We start from the raw sequence: 11,980 nt of genomic DNA, 5'->3' as shown, positions 1-11,980 counted from the left end.
ATGCGTGGGCGCTAAGCGATAGATTACACGATGGCGTTATGCGATGGGCATGAGCGCTAGACGATAGTCGTGATGTGCTAGACGATGAGCGGACGCGCTACACGATAGGCAGAATGCTAAGTGATAGGCGATGACGTTAAGCGATAGGCGAATGCGCTAGATGGTAAGTCGTTAGTGCTAAATAATGGAGGTAAACGATAGGCGCAGTAGCTAAACGATAGCCTATGCATGAGATCGTTTTCCTGAACGATTGAGCTACACGATGGGCCACTGGAGCTAAGCGGTAGATGTAGGAACTAAACGATTGATTGGCTTGAGAACATGTGCATTATGCTATTGAGTTTTAAATACAGTAAAAGAATGTTTGACTCACAGTTTTAATAAGTTTTAGTTGATGACTCATAGTTTTAAAAACAAGATTCTCTCATTTATTCAACTATTGAGTTTTCATGTTTTGCAGGTGCAACAAAGGAGTAAAGATTTGGTATCACAACCTCCTTCTGCTTTTTCTTGGGGAACTCTAGTAAAGAATTTTTCCTTGAATGTACCATTTATACACATTCCTAATAAACACGATTAGTTGAATATGATTTCTAATCATATTTTCACTTTCAATCTTTTGTCTTAAACCTTATTTGTTTGTGATCATTTGAACAACAGTGGTCAGACAAAGATGTCTATAACCAGACACTGTTGAAGCTGGGGGGGTCTGGACAGTAAACTCATAATGTTTGTAAAATCATAATATTTGTATTACTTGTAATTTGTGTTTTCAAAGGCTAAATTATTGTATGGCCTTTTAAATTATAATTTTATAGCAGAATTTGTGGATTAAATGTAATAGTTTTGCAATCTATACATAATTAATATGTCATAGCCACAACATTCGATGATGATGTGTCATGTTATACTTTTTGATCAAAAAATGGATTCGGCAACGGAATTTAAAAAAAAAATCAGACAGATTCGAGCTTCAATGTCAGTTAAGAGTTTTTTTAAAAAAAACACAGGCTTTAATGTCGGTTGGAAATTTCACTGAAGACCTTTAATGTAGGTTGCAACCGACATTAAAGCTCGAATTTCTTCTATTCAAAGCTATAAGACTTGATCGTAGTGTCAAGTCTTATATTCTAGGATCTAGATGCTTGTTTTAACCCATAAATGGATCTTTTAAGCTTACAAACTTTTTGTTCTTGACTCTGTTCAATGAACCCTTTTGGTTGAGATATGAAAATACTTTCGTCAAGATGGTCATTCAAGAAAGTTGTCTTGACATCCATTTGCCATATTTCATAGTTATAATATGCGGCAATGTATAAAAGTATTCTTATTGATTTTATCATCGCAACAAGAGAGAAGGTTTCTTCATATTCAACCCCCTCTGTTTGTGTCAAACCTTTTACCATAAGTTTGCCTTTATATGTTTGTTCCTTGCCAGTTTGGTCTCGTTTTCTCTTGTATATCCATTTAAAACCTATAGGTTTAACCCCATGTGGTTTATCTACAAGTTCTCAGACAGAATTGAAGTACATCGACTCCATTTCCATGTCCATGGATTTTATCCATTGTCCTTTATCAACGTCATCCATTGCCTGTTTAAAGGTTAATGTATCCTATAGGCCATAATCAGGTATGATGTTCTGAGTTTCTGTTAAACCATGTAGTGTTCAGGCTGATGAACAACTCTCCCACTACATCAAGGCATTCTCAATTCTTGAGAAGAATTTGATGGGGCAACAACTATTGTTGATGGACCAGCTTGATCAATAACTTTTGTTGATTTGTCTGTAGTATCTTTGGTCATTTCGTTCAATACTAGTTTACTGCGAGGTTAATGATTTCTACTATGATCTTCTTTCAAGAATATAGCATTTTTCGATACAAATACTTTATCTTCTTAGGGATCATAGAACAATCCACCTTTAGTTTCTTTAGGGTATCCTAAAAATAGGCATAATTTTGAACATCGTTCCAAGTTCTTAGGATTTTGCACCAATACATATGTCGGGCATCCCCAGATTCTGAAGTGATATAAACTACTTTTACGTCCTCTCCATAACACATACGGTGTTTCTGAAAAACTTTTTGAGGGAACCATGTTGAGAATATATACGGTAGTCTGTATAGCATACCCCCAAAAGAACTGAGGTAACTGAGTATAACTCATCATCGAACAAATCAAACCATGTCTAATAAGGTTTGATTTCTTCTTTCTACAACACCATTTTGTTGTGATGTTTCAGGTACTGTGAGTTGGGATTGAATTCCATGATCTACTAAATAGTTCTGGTTGTAAATCCATATAATCACCGCCTCGATCTGATCGAAGTTTTTAAATTCTTTTACCTAATAAGTTTTCAACTTCCGTCTTAAATTCTCTGAACTTTTCGAGAGTTTCAGACTTATGACTCATTAAGTAAATATAGTCATATCATGATCAGTCATCAACAAAATTGACGAAATATTCATATCCACCTCAAGCTTTTACATTTATCGGACCACAAAGATCTGAATGTATAAGTTCAAAGGGTTCTTTAGCATGAACACCTTTTCTAGAAAAAGTTCTTCTAGCCATTTTTGCTTCAAGACACGATTCACACAAGGGAAAGAATTGTCTTCGATCTAATTTAGATGAACGTTTTTAACTAATCTCTTAATCTTGTTGAAATTTATGTGACCAAGTCTGAGGTGTCAAAGATAGCCATTAGAAGAAATTTTTCGTTTTTTATTTTGAGTTTCTATTGTTTTAAACATCTCTATATTTAAAATGGCTTTTGCTATAGTTGGTTTAAATATATACAAGCCATTTTCAAGTCTAGCAGAAGAAATATGAACCTCTTGAAAAAACGAACACTTCATTAATTTCAAAAGATACTTTATACATATTTTCTAACAGACAAAATATGGACATCAAGTGTTTTTTTTTTTTTTTCATTTTGGGTACATAATACATTTTTTTTAACAAAATAAAAGATTCTCTAAAATATAACTTAATATCTCCCACTGCTTCGGCTGAAATGACTTCTTTTGTTCCAACCTTGAAAGTCACTTCGTGTTCTGAGAATTGAGTCTAAGAACTAGTTTCCTATAGAAAAGTGCAAACATGGTTAGTGGTACCTGAATCTAATATTCAGGTTAAGTGAGAACTTTCTATTAAGCATGTTTCAATTACAAGTAAATCTGTTTTACCTTGTTTTTCTTTTTCTACTCTCGTTTCAGCTAGATATTTTGGACAGTTGTGTTTCCAATGCCTGTCTTCTCCATAATGAAAACATTTTTGTTTAGAAGCCTTGGTTTTCTTACCAACAGGTTTCTTCTTCCTTTTTCCCTTCTTCTTCATTTGGATACTTTTATCTTTAGAAGAGGAAGGGACAAACTTTTTTTTGTCTGAAGGCTTCATTCTCGAAGATGATCCCTTCATAATATTTTTCTATGAAACAACATTTACTTCACTTTATTTTAACTTCATCATTGATTGGTAGGTCTGGAGTTCGTTCAATAGAGTAATCAGATTGTAATTAATCTTATTCATTATGACATTAGGTCGAAAGGTCAAGAAGTTGTATAATCAAGTTTGACATTACTGAAAAATAAACAAATTCTATTAAATTTGTGCATTTAAAATCATTTTTAGCAAAAAGTAATAAAATACACATATTTCTTTATTTATTTGCAATGATGCTTTAGTGAGTTAGAATAGATGCTACAGAAGGGCAATCAAATATTCTTTTACTGAAGTAAGACAATCTTGACAAAATACTATATCCAGAATAACTCTTATTCCTATAGTTGTTTGGTTACCATTTTTTGGTCAAGAACTTTTACTAACATTTAGTAACTTTTGTAAGTGTGATCAGCCATTTTCAGAATTTATAAAACGATATGAACATTTCCCTGAATTAGAAGACAATGTTCAAGACGGAATTATAAAATCATATTCATTTATGAAGCTTAGGTTGTTCCAAATCCTATGTTACCCTCTGAAGGGAACATCGCGGTTAACGACTAGCTAGGACTGCCTGAAAATGATAACAGTCGCAACATAGGAATCTCATGGTTCAAACTAATGGAGGAGATCGTAGGATATGTTGACACATTTCTTTCACCCACTTACTATGAACTACTTCCCCCATTCACCTTGTGACCCATGCAAACACTTTTCAAATGGAGTAATTGCGGTAAAAGCGACAGAAAGCCGAGTATGGATCTTACGGTGTGAACTCTTGAGGACGTGAGAGTTAAAAACAATATATCAAATATATTATTAATCTCCCATTGAAGTGTTCTAACTATTTGAATATTCTTTTACTTAGGTATATGATGACATGGAAATGGAATGTTGTTATGCATGCATTGTGACGATAGATAATGTGCTATAAGCTCATGCTGCCATAAACTTGTAACGCTAAAAATGGAATGTCATGTTGTGTTATCGCTTATGCACACTACTTCTAAATATGCGTTGTTAATGATATACTTGTAGTATGCGATAGAGTAATGCGTGTCACAAGTTTCCTTGCGCTGAAACCAAGTATAATTCCAACGCAAGTTTCTCAGAATAATCCGAGGTCAAACACAAGGATTGTTTTCGTTAATGTGTTACTTTTGTGATACATGTGACCGGGTTTTACAATTAATAAAGAATTGGTTTATATAGGAATCTAAAGTACGATGAAAATAAAGTTGCGTTGATAAAATAAATTTGCGTTGAAAATAAAATCCTAAACTAATATGATACAAGATACAAGATACATGATACATGATACTGAGGTTGAGACTGACTGTGAAGTTATACAAAGGATCGTGGTATGCGATGACAAGTCTTTATGGATGAATCAGAAAGAGAAAGAGTAAATAGTAAAAATAACGCAAGTTTGTCAATTGTGTTAAAGATGTGACTAAGGTTCCGCTTTCCCTTGGCGTACACCTCTCGATGATCGGCCGCGTTCCCATATCTCTATGATGAAACAGGGATGAATGTGATGAATGCAAGGTTGCTTCCATCTCTGGAAGTACCTCTCGCTTTAGTTAACGCATTCTTCCAACCCTCTCTCAATAGATGGAATAACATCTTCGCTTCTGCTCTCCCAGGTGAAGATGTTGTCAAGTATGCTTTAGCTAAACTTAATTATTTCCTTAACGCCAATTAATTTACTCGCTAATTTTTGCTATTTACCCAGGGAATTAGGGAAATATTATGGAGAAAATGGATTATGGATGAGCGAAAATAGATAGAGAGATGATAATGGAAATGATCATAAAATTTAATACTAAGGTTAAGCGTTCGATACATGGTGTGAATGAGAGAGTAAATAAGATGAGTACAAGTGATGAAATAGATATTTAGAGACAAATACAGAAAGAGTGTCAATGTCTTGATATAGATCTGAACGGAGATTATGCTTGTCGACGTGTGGAAGTAATGGAGAAGAGAGCTTCCCTCTCAGGCTTGCTCCTTTTTTAGAAATGACCTTCGTACATAGCTTCAACGGCGGGGATTGGAAGGATTCTTTTCCCGTAGACACACCTCTCGGCCTTGTCTCATGATTATCTCGGATCTACTCTAGAAATTGCTTCATAACAGTCTCTCTCTTAGATCAGTATATACACGTTTCTATGTATTCAATTATATCTTTCAATGAAATTGCAAAAGCTATTTATAAGCGAAGCTTGACTCTTTGCATTGTGGTCCCTACTTTATGGTTAAGGTAGTTCCTGAAATGGTGGAGTGGATATTCTTTTTGTTACGTAATCAATCCCGTCAGGAATGCACAACTGCCAGCTGTACACGCGTCAGAATCCTCCGTATTTGCGTTGCTCTTTACATCTTCGATCCATCGCCGCATGCAGTGTTGGTTTTTATTACCACATGCGGTTGAATTTGCGTTGATCGCTAGACTCTTGATCGATTGTCGCATGCACCGTCATTGCATTAATCATTTCTTCATTCTTGATTGATGGGCACAATGCGATGTAGATGCGTTGTTCACTTTTATCTTTGAGCCATGAACGCATGCGGTGATTGATTTCCTGCAAAACAGAACTGAAACATTCTCTTCTACCATCGCAATGGTGTTAGTGGGTGTATTGACAACAATTTATAATTCTCGCATTTCTTAGCCAATTTCTATACTATCGACACCACTTTTCTTTCTTTTAGTCGTAATATCTAAATAAAAAAATATAAATAACTTGTATTTCTACTAGTTATTAGTATATTCCAGCTAATTTTAAACAACCTAAGTCTATATAATTTTATCCAAATATATCGTTTATATTTGGATTTTAACCTACGATGTTTAGGTGTTAAACCAATTTTAAACCTCACACCGCTTACACAAGCTCATAAAATTGGTTAATAATGCTCAATATTTTTGTCATAATCTCCAGGTAGGAGGTGTTACATAAACCGTCAACTTAAGTACCTCCAACCTTAGATAGGATTATTAAACCGATTGAGTTTGTAAGAAAACTTTATTAGATAATGACCTATTTTAACTATTAAAACAAGTGGTTAACCTAAGTGAGCATGTTGTTTAACTTTGTTATGGATTTTAATGTCTAATCCAATTTTATAACACTTTATAAAAAAAAAAATAGACATGCTTTCAATCCATAACATACATCAAAGGCATTCAAAATTAACATAACACTTATATTAAATTTAAGAAACCCTAAACATGTATACTGTATATTATAACTAACTTAGAACAAAATATTATGCAACATGCTTTCCTATGGTGGGATTTTAAATCTAAATGACATACTATATACTCAAACATGTTTAACTCAAATATAATATACATCACATGCATAAAATAATTAAACAACACCAATATGGTTCCACTTGGGCATCCTAAACAAGCAAAATAACTAAAATAATACAAAATAGGTAAAAAAAAATAGCTTCGATTTGATGAAGGATCGCTTGAACTGACCCGAACCGGACCCGAACCGCCTGAATCAGACCACCACAACTCCAATTAGGGCAGAATCGGAAAAGATATGGCTGAACCAGACCAGATGAAGACTGAACCGGTCAAACCGGATATCCTCCCGCACGAACTAGTTTGCTGACGTGCGTCGTTCTTGACTGAGATGAACACCGTCGTGACACTGCATCCCAGTGTTGCAATGTTGTTCATCACAAACCCCGTGGCATTGCAACACTCGATGAATAGTGTTGCGACGCTTGCCGGCAGAAGCTTTAACCCAGAAATCTGTTACTCGTTCATGCTTGCTTTTCACTTTAATTACAAACTAATTTGGACTTTATTAATTCTAATAAAATTATAGACCCTAGAGCACACATATAAGCTCATCAAACAAGAGCCAATTACAAATTAAACTTCATAATTAAAGAGAAATCTAATACCAAAGTTGAATTTCAATCATATCGGTCACAGAAACATGCAATCTTAGAAATTCACCCACCAAACTCAAATTATCGATAATTGAATGCTTAAATCATGCTCTGACACTAATTGATAGAGTAAATTAACATGCAATGGAAATAATAGAATCAATAACCACTCTAATTACACTTAATTTGAGTTTGAAACATGCATTGAAATAAAATTTCAGAAGAGGGTTTCAAAAACACAACACCTTTGATGAAAATTCTTCAGTTCTAGCTGAAATCCATGAATTGATGCTTCACTCTTTCAGTAGACCACCACAGAGACCTTCTCTACTATTCTCTAGCTTGGATTATGTGGTAAAAACACTAAATTGAGTTGGATTTGAGTGAGATTGAAGAAGGTTTTTAGGGTTCTTAATTTCTACTGAGTTTCTGATTTAAATCTGATTGCATGAAGAGGTAATTGAAGTTAAAACTTCAATTTATAGATGAAGGTCATGTAAATTAGTTAGCATGACTGTTGTCACTTCAATTTTCATTGAAATTGAAGTTGCATGAGGTGTTAAATTGTGTAGGAAAATCTAAGATTGGATTTTCCCACTTTCAAATTTAAATTCAATCAATTTGATTAATTAAATTAAATTAAATCTGATTTTTCAAAAAACTAACTTTAATTTAATTTTATAATTTTGAATTTTCAAAAATCCAAAATTCTAATTAATCAAATTATCAATTTTGAACAAATTTCAAAATTAAATAAAATTAAACAATTAATTAAACTAATTTAATTAATTTAATTTAATATCAAATATTAAATATTATATTTTACCTCATCAAATATTTAAATTATTATTTAAATATTCAATTTTCCAATTTTGTTTGATTTCTACAAAATTAAACGTTTCAATTGTATCAAATACAATTAATGGAAACCCTAACTGAATTTGAACACTTCAAATTCAAAACCCTAATTTTGAATCTCATTGTTTCAAATTCACTCAATTCACTAATCCAAGATAATTTTACGAGTTAGTAGAAGGACCTTATGAACCTACAAATCATGAGCTCTCAGCGATTTGCAATTAATTAGTTAAACTTTTTAAATCAAATTAATCATCATTCGTTAACTACCAAGACACACCACTATAGCTCGATAGTTACACTCTCCTAACTGTAGATATAATTTTGTCCATTTTAACCATAAACGGTAGGTCCTTCACAAGTCGTTCGTATTTACATCTAGGTCAAAATTACCGTTTTACTGCTATAAATACATTTTCTCCTTAAGCTCCAACTTATCCTCCATTGAACAATTGGTTTATAGTTCAACTTATAAACTAAGACCCTCTCGATCATGAGACACTACAAGAAAAATAAAGTCCCCCAACGCCTAAATCCGCAATCAGGAGATCAGTCGTCAGGAGATAGGGTCACTCTCGATGACGTAAGGGACCCGTCGGGAGTCAGAAAGAACTCCTGTCGATGTAAGGGACCCGTCGAGAGATAGGTCTAATCTCCCGATGGTGGGACATTACTCGTTAGGAGTTATAGTAACTCCCGACGTGGTTTTTATTCATCCAGAGTTCCTAAGGAACTCCCGAAAGATCTCCCGATGGCCCTCGATAGCCATCGGGAGAGCTGGTATAAAACCCAGATCGAGAAGAAGCCTTTCTTCTTCCCCAATCTGGAAAACCCTATCCAACCTATTCGCCGCTCTCGTGTCATTCGCTTCAATGTCGTTCGCATGGCAACCTGTTCACCGCTTCGGTGTCCTTTGCAAGTTTTCTACAGGTTCACCTTTGCTCTTATTCATCCCCTTGTCTTTTTCATTCGTCGGAACCCAAGCCATTATTTTGTCAATTCAGGTATTTAAATAACCCTCACATCCCTTTCATTTCCTTTTTCTTATTTTGCAAATTCAAGCCATTATTTCATTTTCCATCACTTTTATATTGTCGTTTGTAGTTCGAATTCCCGAAGAACCAATGCTCTCACTGTGAAATCTGATTACTCTTGCTTTGATTTCTTGTCATTTAGCATCTATCTCTCTTGTTGTTCTCTAAATTAAATCTAATGTTTCAAGCATCGGATTTTTTTCCCTTCCTTGTTGCCCTAATTGAGATTGACCCATTTCATTACATTACATTTTCTACAATTTGGTGGATTGTGGATGTTATTGTGAATTATGGATTGTGGATGTTACAAATTCTTAACGTTAGGGATTTAAGCTATCGACCTCTAGGGACAGAGCATTCTCTTTTGAATGCAGTTAATTTTTCCCTTTGAGAGAAAAGGTTCAATTTGCTTTTAGTGACTTGCTGGACTAAAACTAATTAAAAATATTTTTAAAATTTACCATGATGTTTGAGTATATGACTAAAACTTCTTTTGAAAATTCTATGAACATTTAATCATCACTCTTCTTAAAAGTTATCTCATGGTCTCTAATGATGAGCATGGATAGGAAACTGGTTTTAGAAGTTGATGATTGAATGAGTTTTCTTTCTGAAGCTATTGGTTGGAAAAGAGGAGAGGAAAATATGTGTCTTATGTTATGCGTTAATCTCCATGCGTCGACGGTCATGCGTTGGACTAGAAAATATGAAATATACGTTTAAACACGTATGCGATGATCATGCATTCCTGTCACAAGTTTTCTTGCTTTCTCGCTAAGTATAACGAGAACACAAGTTTCTCGGGATGATCCAAGGTCGAACACAGGGACTTGTAACTCAATAATGTTTGTGAAACAATGCGTTTGACGCGATGAATAAAAGTAAAAGGACAGAAGTTAATGGATTATGTGCTACTTCTACTCCTAACTAAACAGATTAAGCAATGGAAGTTAACTATGAGATTGGTAGAGAAGTAGCAACTATTAACGCATAATAAGATTCATTATGTTAGGTCGCTCGAGTAATCCCAGCTCGCCACACTAACGCATCGCACAACTCTCAGTGACCAGCCGCATGCTTATATCTCTATAATGCATGGTTGCGTCGAGCATAAAATCGTTCCTATCTCTAGGAACAAAGCTTACCTTGGTTTAGTGTGTTCCACTACTTACCCTCTCGGGCAATTAGTTGCAATTAATCAGCTCATATACAAGCGTTGCGACAGCCTCACACCAAGCGAAGAGAATTAATTCACTATATTCCCGTAACGCACACCTCGTTGTGAGTTGCTACATGCATCCTATCTCTAGGCAACATGACTAAATATGTGACTATCTTCGATATTCAACTCAACGATAATAAAGACAAAGAAGATGATGAAGATTGTGTTGAAGGAACTAACATATGCATTGATTACAAACTGTATTAATGTCTTAAGCCAAAATGTAATACAATATAGAGATAAGAGAAGAAATGGAAGGCTAGATGAAAAAAATCTCTTGTTTTTCATCTGAAATGTGTCAAGGCTGCTGGTGGTACCATGGATGGATGGTGGAGAAGTCTCTCTCGAGCTCTATCTCCAGCGAAACTCCAATCGTCGCTCAGAATAGGCTGTGGAGGTTAAGAATCCTCAAAGAGTGTCTACTCATGCTCTCATCTGTGATCACAAGGATCTGCTTTACGGCAGAAACTCGAATGATTTAAAGTGAAGATCCAAAGTGCTATTTATAGAGCTCAAACGCTGACAGCATTGATGATTGCATTCTGACTCACTTCTATCTTTGTCGCGGTATGGAAAATTTCAACATCACCTTATCTTGTTGATACTCCCAAGGTATGCATTCAAGCTTATTTCTCCGGAAGTGTCAACGCATTCCACCCACTTGGCCATCAATCTTCCATTATGATTATCATTCTTTGGATGTAACATTCCATGCGGCGAACTAATTCTATGTAATGGCTGCAAAAATAGACGCTTTGATGCATAATAACGCATGAAATAAGGCTCGTGAGGATTTTTGGTGCTCGTCGATCCAAGCTCACTTTTCCACATGAATTCGCATATTCTACTTGTTAGCCTTCATAATTCTATGTAAAAAGCTACAATAGCTTGTATTTCTACAAGCTATCAGAAGCCTAAAATTTTCTTGAGTTCTAATAATTGTATAAAGCAGTTCAGCCTGGCTAACCTAAATCAACTATTCGAGGCAGTACTTGTGAAAGACTTATCTGTTCTCTATTATAGGATATGACAATAATGTGTTAATTTGTTAAGAGAGTTTAAAGGGATTTTTTTCAAAAGATAAACATGAAGAGGTGGATATTCAAACTGATAATGAGAGGAATAACTCACATGTGTTATTTAGTTTGTGAGATGTTCGACACATGTATAAGTAAAATGATACATCACATAGTGCTCAAACATAAGTCCACTAGCTCACTATAATGGAATGAATTTGTTAGTAAGATGAATTTTTATTTGTAATGGGAGTTAATACATTTGGGGATATGAAGATGGGTGTAATTAAATGAAACAAGAAACTAATGTGATTAAATGCAAAAGATTCTCTTAGTTTGACTTTGTTAATGAAATTAGAATATATAAAGAGCATGTCTATAGGTGGGATCTTGTGCCTAAGGCCGTATAAGTAATTTTCATTGGTTCTTGCATACAAATACTCCTTCCTAAAAACACTTTGGTTTTCAAATCAAATCAATAACATTA

Source organism: Benincasa hispida, chromosome 12 (genome assembly GCF_009727055.1).
Source record: "Benincasa hispida cultivar B227 chromosome 12, ASM972705v1, whole genome shotgun sequence".
NCBI lineage: Eukaryota > Viridiplantae > Streptophyta > Magnoliopsida > Cucurbitales > Cucurbitaceae > Benincasa > Benincasa hispida.
Note: the sequence above shows the minus strand (reverse complement) of the source record.